The sequence below is a fragment of the Dermacentor andersoni genome, chromosome 3 (genome assembly GCF_023375885.2).
Source record: "Dermacentor andersoni chromosome 3, qqDerAnde1_hic_scaffold, whole genome shotgun sequence".
Lineage (NCBI taxonomy): Eukaryota > Metazoa > Arthropoda > Arachnida > Ixodida > Ixodidae > Dermacentor > Dermacentor andersoni.
The window spans coordinates 168,321,265-168,333,969 of NC_092816.1; the positions used below are offsets into that span (position 1 = coordinate 168,321,265).

Consider the following 12,705-nt stretch of genomic DNA (forward strand, 5'->3'; position numbering starts at 1 on the left):
ATTGAATACTGTTAATATCGTCAAAAAGTTTGGTAACGTCACTAACAGCTACGTTAACTGGCAGAAATGTTTGGGGTTTTGGCATGGAAGATGGGCGTCTACACCAGACCACTTTTCGAACGTAAACTGGGTCACGACGCCAGTTAAGTACCTTGGAGCTCCCCTTGATGCCTACAAGGACAGTAGCGAGTACTGGAAGGAGCGGACAAAAGAACTAAAAGAAAAAGCCGACCGATGGAACGCCTGTCACTTGTCAATGTTCGCGAGAGCTACAGCGTGCAACATGTTTCTCGTGTCAAAGATCTGGTACGTAATGCAGGTCCTACAGTGCTCTCGTATTAATGTGCAGAAACTGCACCGCGTGTTCGCTGTATTCGTGTGGGCATCGAGCTGGGAGCGATGCAGCCGAGATAATCTCTTCCGACGTGTGAAGGATGGTGGTCTGGGGTTGGCGCACCTCTTCTTGCGTCAACTGGTGAATAGATTCTTTTTCTTTCGAGATACAAACGACCCATTTCTGCGCACGGTGATCCAAATGAGGCTGTCAAGATCACTTCCCGAATTCGTTGTAGGTACGGAAATAATGCCAGGACCAGTCGGTGGTTTCTTTCGGGAAATAGTTCACAGTGTTTCTTTTTTGCGTGTTCGTTTTTCAAGTGCATATTTGTGGAGTGTAAAACGGAAAAAGTTATATCGTGATTTATGTGACACTGTTTTGCTGGTACCTATGTACAGAGCCCCGTACAGTGGAGGCCCAGGCCTAGATGTATTGAAAAGGGTGAAGAAGATGCCAGTTCAACCAGCCACTAAATCGTTCTTTTTTAAATTACACACCGGTACTCTACCTGTTAAAATCTTCCTTGAACAACGTGGGTTCTACATGCCATGGGGAACCCACTGCCTTATATGTAAAAAAAACATAGCATAGATACAGAAACAGAAAGCATAGATCACGTCTTCATCCACTGTTGGGAAGGGGTCTTTTTCTGGGACGTGTTACAAAGGACTCTGAAAAAGGAGCTACCTATAGATCCCCACGGAATCAGGTTTCTGCCAGTATATGACGACGAAGGTTTCCCGTACGACCTGATCATGCTTACGGGCCTCCACTGTTTATGGCGCGCAAGAATGGCGGGTTACCATTGTGACCCGGATGCCCGACCGGCGCGTCTGTACTTTTGTGAATCCATGCAACGGTATGTGGAAGTGATCAAGTTGCAACAGCCTGTTCCTGAGTGGCTGTCGAGGATTGAACCCCTTACAGCACTAAAAGAATTTTAATCCGACAACGTCGTGCCACAGTAGCGGACGGCAGCGAATGTAAATATTACTGGTCTTTGTTCCGTTTGTGTATTCATCCCTTTTTGCTTCTTTGGTCTTTGTTTGTATCATTTAGGAATTTGTGTTGTGATATGTCGAGGACTGGCAATAAAGAAAAAAAAAAAAAGGGGGGGGGGGGGGTATAGCTCAGAGGTAGAGCGCTCGCTGTTCATGCGAGAAGCCCCGGGTTCGATCGCCGGTACCTCCACGTTGGCTGCGTAAATTTTTTTTTTATACAATAGTGAAAACGATGAACTAATTATTTGGCACTGCGCACATAATAGCACGCAATGCGCACTGGAGGAATCGCCTCCCGAGCACTGATTTCCTCCGCCGCCACATAGTAGTAAGTGTAGGCCTTAGCGCTTCAAGCCTAACGCACGTGATTGGATCAAAACTGCGCAATTTTTCATACGATTCTATTGCAATACTACATGAAGTGCGTAATATTCCCGTTTAAACGTAATTCGGGGGAAGAAGCCGTGTGGAACGGCTGTGCTCGGAAATGCTCTCTGCTGGAAACAGCGTATCGGCCCCAGGCCGAGGATCGTCGACCCCGTTTTTGACCGAAGATGCAAGTTACAAAGTTGTCCTCCCGCGTCTACCAACCGGTAACGACGTTTTGAATTCTATCTTCCTTCATGCAGACTTGAGTGGCAGACCATACCGTGCTCCTGACTTCCGAGACGCTCTGCTTGAGGTAGTGAATACTTCAGATATTGTAGGTGTCGGACAGTATCAAATGAGCCATGTATGGATGGTTACTTGCGCTAGTAGTGCGGCAAAACAAACTCTCGTCGCTTGTGGTGAGCTCCGTGTCAAAGGGCTGAAGTGCATGGTGATAGATCCGGAGACTAAAAACATCAAGCTTAAATTACTATGGCTTCCACCTCACCTTGAACCACGACGCGTTGAAGAGGCGTTCCAGAGCTATGGTCAGGTGAAGTCGGTGGAGAGAGAAGTATGGAGGTGCACTGGTATGGAACAGTGGGTGACAACAAACCGGGAGGTTTCCTTGGTGCTCAAGGACACTATCACCGTAAGCTCAATACCGCACATTATGTCCATTTATGGACACCAGTGCCTCGTACTTATCCCCGGTAGGCCTCCGCTGTGCCTTCGTTGCAAGCGTGTGGGACACGTTCGTCGACAATGCAGAACACCGAGATGCTTACAGTGCCACCGATTTGGTCACTCAGCGGACGCCTGCGTGTCCACATACGCCAATAAGCTTCGTTCTGGGCAATATAACGCAGACGAGCCACAACTGGACCATCTCATGGATTCTACAGAGGTAGTAGATGCCACCGGAGAGACTACAGGTGGCATTAGGGACGAAGACCAGGAGTCCTTGAAGCCAACGCCAAGCAGTCACACCAGCCCAAGTAATACTAGCGAGGCTACAGGCGAGGACGACTCAGTTTGCCCACCTGGCCTAGCAAGCCTTAAAGAAAAGCCCCCTGATGACAAGGAAGAAGAGGAAGAGGCGATGGACATAAGTCAGACAAGGAAACGTCCGGCACCATTCAACGACGAAGCAACAGCAAGTGCACTACAGGCGCCCGAGAAAGTGTCTCCTATTGCTCAGCGACCTCCCTCTCCTGGTAATAATGTGCCGCGCCGGTTTTATCAGCGTAGTCAGGAGAGTGCCACAAAGAAGTCCAAAGGGAGCAAGACCACAGATTTACCTGTGGCCAAGGGCGATGAAACACAAAAGCTTTAGGTGAGCAAAATGGCTACCGCCTTCACCCTCCCCTTATGTGTAGCGACACTCAACGTACGTGGGCTGAGGAATATAAGACGCCAGCAGCAGTTACTACACGTGCTTAGGCAGCATGAAGTTGATGTTGGTGCAGTGCAAGAGACAAAGATATCGTCTGCTGGTGATTTCAACCTTGCGCTGCAAACTTTTCAACCTGATTACGAGGTGTGTATTAGCCAAGCATGTGGTGCTTCCGCTGGATGCTTTTTGTTAATCAGAAAGCAGTTAAATCATTCTTCATTGTCGCTACGTGTTGATGGGGAAGGCCGCCTTATATGCTGTGACCTCTCTTTTCATGGCCGTAATTGGCGGTTTATTTGCGTTTATGCTCCCTCAAAAGTTAATGACAGGTGGGCTTTCTTCCTCTCACTTGCTCCGCTCCTAGATACTGACAGAGATTTGGTACTGTTGGGAGACTTCAACTGTGTTTGTGATTCCAGAGATCACTCATTCCTAACTAATCGTTATGATGCAAGTGCTACTTTCCTGCATCAGTTAGCGGAAGATCACAATCTGATAGACGTGGGAGCCTACACACCTTCTTGGGTGCGGTTCACGCACTTTCAAGGCGTCTCCCATGCTCGACTTGATCGTGTGTATGTTTCGACGAATCTCTGGTCTCACATCCACAACTACGCCGTGAAGCCTGTATTTTTCACAGACCACTGTTTGGTAGCTGTTTCATGGGGTCCTCGAAAATTTCGCAAGCTTGCTCCGAACTGGGCACTGTGGAAACTTAATACGCAACTTTTACGAGAGGAAAGTTTTGTAAACAAAGTGAAAGAATTATGGCTAGAAATAACACAATGTCAAGAGCTTCCATTGTTTGCTCAATGGGAAATGTTCAAAAATAGAGTGAAAAATGAAGCGATTGCCATTTCATGTGACCTGTCTCAAAGAAAAAAAGCTGAAAAGCATTACCTTCATGATCTACTGCACAAGCTGCACGCTTTCGAAAGCCAAGAACCAGGATTGTATAGTGATGAAATAAATGCAGTTCGCGCACAAATACAGAAATATGAGACGGAAGTGTACAAAGGAGCAATGGTACGTTCACGCACAACTCGCTTCACAGAAGAGCAGCCCACAAAAAGGGCTCTCGGTGATGAAAAGCGATATGCGCTTTCCAAGCAAATATTGGAAATTGAGTCTGGTGGGTCTATATACACAGAAACGTCCCAAATAATAAACCTATTTGAAGCTCATTATAAAGATCTTTTCACTGCAATTAAGCCTCAGAATGGATACGAAGAAAACGCTGATCAGTTTATTTCGCTTATGCCACACTTAGAAGAAGACGATCGCCTCAGCGTTGATGGGCCAATCACTCGAGAAGAAATTAATTTTGCCATCGAAACGCTTCAGAAAAACAAGACGCCTGGCCCTGATGGCCTTAGTGCGGAATTTTATATAAAATTTCAGGAATTCCTGTGTCCTTTTCTTGAGCAGCTTTTCGAGGAAGCCTATAAATATGGTGAGCTTCCTCCATCTTTCTATCAGTGCCACACAACCTTGATACCAAAGAGCACTGATGATGAACTAATAAAGAGGGTAAACGGATATAGGCCGATATCGTTGTGTAACGTGGATTACAAGATATTTGCAAAAGTACTGACAAATAGATTGCAGACAGTCATTACTAAATTAGTAGGTGATCATCAAACATGCGGAATTCGAGGCCGCTCTATACAGACAAATGTTCATATCGCACGTTCAGTCCTTGAGTGCATAGAGGGTAGTACGGATCAAGTAGCTCTACTCCAGATTGACCTCGCCAAAGCTTTTGATAAGGTTCAACACAAATTTTTGTTCCAACTACTGCGACATCTTCAGTTAGGGGATGTATTATACAATGGTATAACACTTTGTTATAAACATTGCACTACAAAGTTAATTGTGAACCGTACCCTCTCAGATATAATACAGATACAGTCATCCGTTCGTCAAGGTTGTCCTCTCTCGCCTTTACTCTTCGCCATATACTTAGAACCGCTTTGCTTAAGCGTGCTTTGCGACTCGAGCATTAAAGGATACAGGTATGCCGATGAGGAAATTAAAGTGCTAGCTTATGCAGATGACATCGCCTTCTTTTGCGTCGATAAGCCAAGCATTGCCAAGGCAATAGACGCTACCCTGCGTTTCTGTGAGACTGCAGGAGCTACTGTAAATTTTGAAAAAAGTAGAGGCTTTTGGCTAGGCATGTGGGCACTCACTCCCTCTATATTCGCGAATATTCATTGGAATCAGTCTCCGTTGCGATATCTTGGAGTACCTCTCGATAACTTCCGTAATAGTGGACCTCATTGGACGTCCACGATAACCACTATTCGTCGAAAGGTGACAACCTGGCAGGGACGTGACCTCTCCATTTTTGCGAGAGCTAAGGCATGCAATACATTTCTCGCTTCGAAGCTTCTTTATGTTCTGCAGGTCTTACACTGCTCACGTGTCCATGTCCAGGCATTTCATAGAATATTTGCATGTTTTATTTGGCATTCATCATGGGAAGCCATGAGAAAGGACAACCTTTTTCTCCCGCTTGAAAAGGGAGGCCTGGGTCTTGTGCATTTGTTTGTGCGACAATTGGTCATGCGCTTATTTTACCTTAAAAATGTCCGTCATCCATTCCTGCTCGCAGTTAATCGAGCACGTCTTGCGTCACACCTCCCTTTTCTTTATGTCACGACAAACTTTGCTCAAGAACTACCGGTATGGGGCTTCCTAAAGGAACTTGTCGACACTATTTCCTTCTTAAAAGCCAGATTCACCCTTGAATATTTGTTTACCGTTAATCGCACGTCGCTAAATCTAGCACTTATAGATAACCTTTTCCCTGAACCTCTGTACCGAAAGCCGTATCTGTCTCTATTTGGTCAAGATGTTCTTTGCCGTGTCCGTAAAATGTGCATTGCGCCTGGAGCGAAAACGTTTTTCTTTAAGCTGCACACCTCCACACTGCCAGTTAAAACGTGGCTTCAGGAAAAAGGACTGTTCGTACCCTGGAATACAAATTGTAGACTTTGCAATCAACCCGAGACAATAGAGCATTGCTTTATACTTTGTCGTGACGCATTTCATTTTTGGGACATTCTACAAAGAACTCTCAAAAAAGACTTTCCTCTCACATGTTATGGTATCCGGTTCCTTCCTTTCAAAAAGACAGCCAGTAATACACCATACGATTTGTTTATGTTATTAGGACTTCATTCATTATGGAGAAGTCGAATGATCGACAGACATGCCGAGCCACCTCGCTCGACAAGGTCTATCTTCCGTGAAGAGACTGCTCAAGTCCGTAGTGTGGTTGCTACATATGATCCCGTACCTGAATGGATTTCGCGTCTGGACGCTTGTGTTTGTTTGCCAGAATTTTGAACTGTCATTGGACTGCATACTGTGTGTGAATTTGTTTTGTGTGCGTGTATGTTCATATGTAATGTAACTGCATTGATTTGACACTACCATTATTTCCATGCAATAAAGAAAAAAAAAAAAATTCGGGGGTATAGCTCAGAGGTAGAGCGCTCGCTTTGCATGCTAGAAGCCCCGGGTTCGATCCCCGGTACCTCCACGTGTGCTGCGTAATTTTTATTTTTTTATGCAATAGTGAAAACGATGAACTAATTCTTTCGCACTGCGCACATATTAGCAGCAATGCGCACTGAAGGAATCGCCTTCCGAGCACTGACTTCCTCCGCCGCCACATAGTAGTAAGTGTAGGCCTTAGCGCTTCAAGCCATAACGCACGTGATTGGATCAAAACTGCTCAATTTTTCATACGATTCTATTAAAATACTACATGAAGTGCGTAATATTCCCGTTTATGCGCAATTCGGGGGTATAGCTCAGAGGTAGAGCGCTCGCTTTGCATGCGAGAAGCCCCGGGTTCGATCCCCGGTACTTCCACGTTGGCTGCGCAAATTTTAATTTTTTATACAATAGTGAAAACGATGAACTAGTTCTTTCGCACTGCGCACATAATAGCAGCAATTCGCACTGAAGAAACCGCCTTCCGAGCACTGACTTCCTCCGCCGCCACATAGTAGTAAGTGTAGGCCTTAGCGCTTCAAGCCATAACGCACGTGATTGGATCAAAACTGCTCAATTTTTCATACGATTCTATTACAATACCACATGAAGTGCGTAATATTGCCGTTTAAACGTAATTCGGGGGTATAGCTCAGAGGGATTCCTCTTCCTGCCACCGAGCGTGACGGACGTGTAAATCATGGGCTCCGTAGGAGCGGCTCAGCGGCCCAGACGGGCCGCGGTACCAGGATTTCTGCCTCGGACGAGGAGTATCAAGTTGTTTTGCCAGTCTGCCAACAGGGCGTTTTGTTTTGAATACCGTTTTTGTACACTGTGATATCAGGGCCCGCCCATACCGGGTGGAAGATTTTCGGGGTGCACTCGCTCAGTTATCGCTCCTGCCGGAAGTGGCTGCTCTCGGGGCCTACCGTATGAGCCATGTGTGGGCCGTGACCTTCAAGGACAGCGACGCGGTGAAAAAGATCGTCAGCGTTGGAGAGCTGCAGGTCAAGAAGGGCCGGTGTCTCGTCATCGACCCCGCCAACCAGGACGTACATACGCCTGAAAGTGCATTGGCTGCTGCCCAGCGTTCCTGACGAGGACGTACGTTTTGCCTTCGCGCCGTTTGGAAAGGTCACTGACGTCGTCCGCGAGCGCTGGCGGGTTCACGGCGTGGCTGATAAGAACTCAACAACAAGGCTCGTTACGCTGAAGTTGAAGCCGGGCGTAAAGCTCGACGACCTTCCGCATCAGGTTAGCGTCGCCGGGGAACTGGCTCTCGTGGTTGTGCCGGGCAGAGCTCCTCTTTGCCTACGCTGCCGCGGCACGGGCCACATTCGTCGTGAGTGCCGTATTCCACGGTGTGGTGCCTGCCGACGCTTCGGTCATGAGGACAGCCAGTGTGAGCGCACGTACGCTAGCGTCACCGGACCCATGGGCAACGAGGACAACTCCGCCCTACTCGTGGACGAGGCGGACATGGAAGACACGTCGTCCGCGGCGGGTGAAGCAGCTGACGTCGTGGCAAAGCCGGCGGTGCGGCTTGAACAGGAGGAGAAACAAGTCGCTCAGGCTGTTGTCACAGGACACCAACAAGCGACTGCAGAGGGTACCGCGGCCATGCCGAATGCTGAAGAGAAAACCCCACCTGAGGCGGAGGTGACCTCCTGCCTCGTTGAACCTGAAGGCATAGACACCCTTACCGGCCCAACTACCCAACCGACGGGGAAACGGCCCCACAACCAGACCGTTAGCCGGACGGCGAAACAGGACGGCAGCGGCGGAGACGAGCCACCGCCCAAAGCGCCAGGTATAAGGAGGTCGACCTTGAAGCTTCGGCCGAACGTCACGGTCGATCCACGGCAGGCGGGTAAACCGCCTCCGTAATTCCGTGCTGTCTAGTTCGAGTGGGGTTGGGGGGTTGGTGAGTGCAATGGCCGTGATCCTGAGCACTATTTCTGTAGAACCTTGCCAGGAAAGGGGGCCCAAGTTGCACTTGAGTGCCCTTTCCGGAAGGTCGAGCGGCGTCTCCTTTAAAGGCATTCGACGTGGTTATCGGCGCACCTTTATGAGCGCTCATACCTGTGTAACTGTGATGGGCACCACTCTACCGTGTAGCCATGGCGGTTAATGTCGAAGGAAGGCTACGTGTAGCTACGTTAAACGTACGAGGGCTCAGTGCAAGAAGACGGCAATGTCAGCTAAGTCGTCTCCTCTTGGATAATGACTTACACATAGTAGGAATCCAAGAAACGAAAATTGAGAGCCAAGAGCTAACCGACAGAATGGTGTCCAATTTTAGAGCTCACTTTGACGTGTGCGTTTGTCACGCGGTTGGTGGATCAGGCGGCTGCGCTATATTCCTAAGAAATAATTTTGGCATTTGTGTGCAGTCAGTGTTTTCGTGTGAAACTGGGCGCCTCTTAGTGGCTGATTTCTGTTTTGTGGATGTGGATTACCGTGCTATTTGTATCTATGCGCCGAATATTGAAACGGACCGTCGATCCTTCTTTGAGCGCCTTGAAGCGTATGTAAACTGTTCCAAGGTCGTAATACTGCTGGGTGATTTTAACTGTGTTTGCTACGCTGAAGACCGAGCAAAATGTTCACGCATTCGTGATAAGAGTGCCGAATTTCTAAACGCAGTGGTGCATGATTATGACCTGGAAGATGTGGGTACTGTTTTTGCCAGCGGTACTCGCCCGCGATTTACCCACTTCCAGCGTGATAGCCACGCTCGATTAGATAGATTATACGTGTCAGCCGAATTAGTGCCCTTATGTTGTGAATATGATGTGCAAGCTGTAGCATACAGTGATCACTGCTTGGTAACTGCCACGTTCGGGAAAGGACAGAGCAAACGGCCCTTTAACTGGGATCTCTGGAAAATGAATGCGCAGTTGTTGAATGACGATCCTTTTGTCGATGCTGTAGCGAAGGAACTAGAAAACCTGACTTCAGCCAAGCCATTAAGCTTTGCCATTCAATGGGAAGAATTTAAACAGAAAGTAAAAACAATGGCCATTGAAAGAAGCAGTGTCATTCGACACAACCTGAAACAAGCAGAAACAAAGCTTCGCCAGCAACTGCAATTTTTTATTAGCATGGAAAGTGTCGAGCCTGGTGTGTATGTTAACGAATTAAAGGAAGTGAGAACTGAACTAGAAAGGATAGATACAGAAAAATACAAAGCAGCACTTGTGAGATCAAGGTCTGAGAAGTTGTGGGCGGGAGAAACTCCAACTAAACAAGCTTTATCTGACGAGAAAAAGTACGCTTGTCGGAAAGAAATCCGCCAGCTAGCTAAAGGCAATCACATTACATCCGACAAAAATGACATCAAGCAAGGGATCGCCGATCACTTTAAAGCAATTTTAGCTCATCCGCGGAATCCTAAATGTAGCTACCAGAGTGAATTTCTCTCGCTGATGCCAAAGCTCGATGAAGAAGTCAGGACACGGCTGGAACTGCCAATTAGCCTGAGTGAGATAGAGTGCGCAATAAACGAGTTATCCATTGGTAAAGCGCCTGGGCCAGATGGCTTGGGGGCCACTTTCTATAAAACCTTGAAGTCTGCATTGGCCCGTGTTCTTCACGAAGTTATCAGCGAAGCGTATGAGCGAAAAAGATTGCCCTTGCCATTCACAACCTCGCATATCGTGCTAATTCCGAAGAGTGATGACGAGGAAAAACTTTTGTTGCCAGGGTCATATCGCCCGATAACTCTAGCCAACGTCGACTATAAAATATTCATGAAAGCTTTGGCCAAACGACTGCAAAGTGTAATTAAAACATTGGTAGGGCCGCACCAGACTTGTGGCATTAAAGGCCGCAGCATTGCAACGAATGTACACACGGCTCGAAGTGTGCTTGAGTGCTGCGATGTGATTGGCGATCACGTCGCGATGATGCAGATCGATTTGGCAAAGGCTTTCGACCTCGTCTCGCACAAGGCTTTGTTCTCCATACTGGAACATGCGAACGTTGGCAAAGTCATAACGGAAGGCGTCATGATGGCGTACAGAGAATGCTTAACGCGCATCATTGTTAATGGGGAGCTCACCGATAGCTTTCCCGTGCTCTCGTCGGTGCGGCAAGGATGCCCGCTGTCGCCGCTTCTATTTGCTGCTTATCTCGAACCACTCTGTTTGGCGATCAGAAATAACGAGCGCATAGCAGGCTATCGGCTGCAGGCAGCCCACGTTAAAATTTTGGCATATGCCGACGATATCGCGATTTTCTGCACAACCAAAGCGAGCATTAAAGAGGCAACGACTGTCGTTGAAAAATTTTTTGATTCAACTGCAGCCCAGATAAACTGGGATAAGAGTTACGGCTTCTGGCATGGTAGTTGGAAAGACACGCCGGAGACCTTTTATCGACTGAAGTGGTCGACGTTACCAACCCAATACTTGGGTGTGCCTCTCGGAAATTACCGTGAACCTGAATCGTACTGGCTAGATCAAGTGTCGAAAGCAAAGGAAAAGGCTGATGGGTGGAGAGGAAAACAATTGTCAATGTTTTCTAGAGCCACTGTTTGCAACCTTTTTTTAGTTTCTAAGATATGGTACGTTATGAATGTGTTGTGTGCTGCGAGGGTAAGCGTACAAAAAGTTCACCGTGTTTTCACCATATTCATTTGGGCCTCCACCTGGGAGAGGATGAGTCGAATGAACTTGTTCCTCCCGGTCAAGAAAGGTGGGCTTGGTTTAGCTCATTTGTTTCTGCGACAAGTCGTCTCACGCTTTGTGTTTTTACGGGATCAAAACGATCCTTTTCTCCGGACAGTGATACAGGTACGGCTGTGTAGACAACTTCCAGGATTCATTGTTTTGACTGTTCACAATATGTCAGGAGCAGTGACTGGTTACCTACGTGAAGTGGTATGTTCATATAAGATGTTGAACGTAGGTTTTTCACAGCAATACCTGTCCACCGTTACCAAGAAAAAACTATACAGAGATCTCGTGGACACGATGTTCCCTCCACCTTTGTACCGTTCTCCGCAACGTGGAGGCCCAGGACAAGACGTTCTAAAGAGAGTGAAAAAAATGCCAATACAGCCGTCAGTTAAATCTTTTTTCTTCAAATTGCACACAAACACACTTCCCGTTAAGACCTGGCTTCATGAGAAGGGTATTTTCATCCCCTGGAGCACCGACTGCTTATTATGCAAAAAAACCGGAAACAATAGAACATACATTCTTAGATTGCTGGGACGCCATCTTTCACTGGGATGTTCTGCAGAGAACATTGAAAAAACCCTGGACCCATATGGAATACGCTTCTTACCGATTGATAACGCCGAGGGTGTCCCGTATGACCTTATTATGATCCTGAGCCTCCACGCTATGTGGAAAACTAGATTGCAATTTCAAAACGGAGACATTGTTGTTCGTCCGGCTCGGGAAAACTTCATTGCGAGTGTTGTGTGTGTAAGAGATGCGTTCAAAGCGCTGCCTGATCCACCACAATGGATCTCCTTATTTGATGAATTAGCGTTGTTAAAAAGATTTTAGTAGCGTGTTGGCCAAAGTGTGGTCCACACGTTTTATCTTTGTAAACCTTGATTGAGTACGTCGAAGTCGGCAATAAAGAAAAAAAAAAGGGGGTATAGCTCAGAGGTGGAGCGCTCGCTTTGCATGCGAGAAGCCCCGGGTTCGATCCCCAGTACCTCCGCGTTGGCTGTGTAATTTTTATTTTTTTATACAATGCTGAAAACGATGAACTAATTCTTTCGCACTGCGCACATAATAGCAGCAGTGCGCACTGAAGAAATCGCCTTCCGAGCACCGACTTCCTCCGCCGCCACAAAGTAGTAAGTGTAGGCCTTAGCGCTTCAAGCCATAACGCACGTGATTGGATGAAAATTGCTCAATTCTTCATACGATTCTATTACAATACTACATTAAGTGCGTAATATTCCCGTTTAAACGTAATTCGGGGGTATAGCTCAGAGGTAGAGCGCGCGCTTTGCATGCGAGAAGCCCCGGGTTCGATCCCCGGTACCTCCACGTTGGCTGCGTAATTTTTATTTTTTTATACAATGCTGAAAACGATGAACTAATTCTTTCGCACTGCGCACATAATAGCAG

The 12,705-nt window shown here is 47.2% G+C and overlaps 5 non-coding genes across 5 annotated transcripts; all 5 read left to right on the forward strand.

The window, feature by feature from the left end:
* The first annotated feature begins 1,456 nt into the window (after positions 1 to 1,456).
* TRNAE-UUC (transfer RNA glutamic acid (anticodon UUC)) lies at positions 1,457 to 1,528 on the forward strand. Its single transcript has one exon. It is a non-coding gene; the product is annotated as a tRNA-Glu (tRNA).
* Positions 1,529 to 6,581: 5,053 nt separating this feature from the next.
* Positions 6,582 to 6,653, forward strand: TRNAA-UGC (transfer RNA alanine (anticodon UGC)). Its single transcript has one exon. It is a non-coding gene; the product is annotated as a tRNA-Ala (tRNA).
* Positions 6,654 to 6,916: 263 nt separating this feature from the next.
* Positions 6,917 to 6,988, forward strand: TRNAA-UGC (transfer RNA alanine (anticodon UGC)). Its single transcript has one exon. It is a non-coding gene; the product is annotated as a tRNA-Ala (tRNA).
* A 5,229-nt stretch (positions 6,989 to 12,217) lies between these two features.
* Positions 12,218 to 12,289, forward strand: TRNAA-UGC (transfer RNA alanine (anticodon UGC)). Its single transcript has one exon. It is a non-coding gene; the product is annotated as a tRNA-Ala (tRNA).
* Positions 12,290 to 12,552: 263 nt separating this feature from the next.
* Positions 12,553 to 12,624, forward strand: TRNAA-UGC (transfer RNA alanine (anticodon UGC)). The gene has a single exon. It is a non-coding gene; the product is annotated as a tRNA-Ala (tRNA).
* The last annotated feature ends 81 nt before the right edge of the window (positions 12,625 to 12,705 follow it).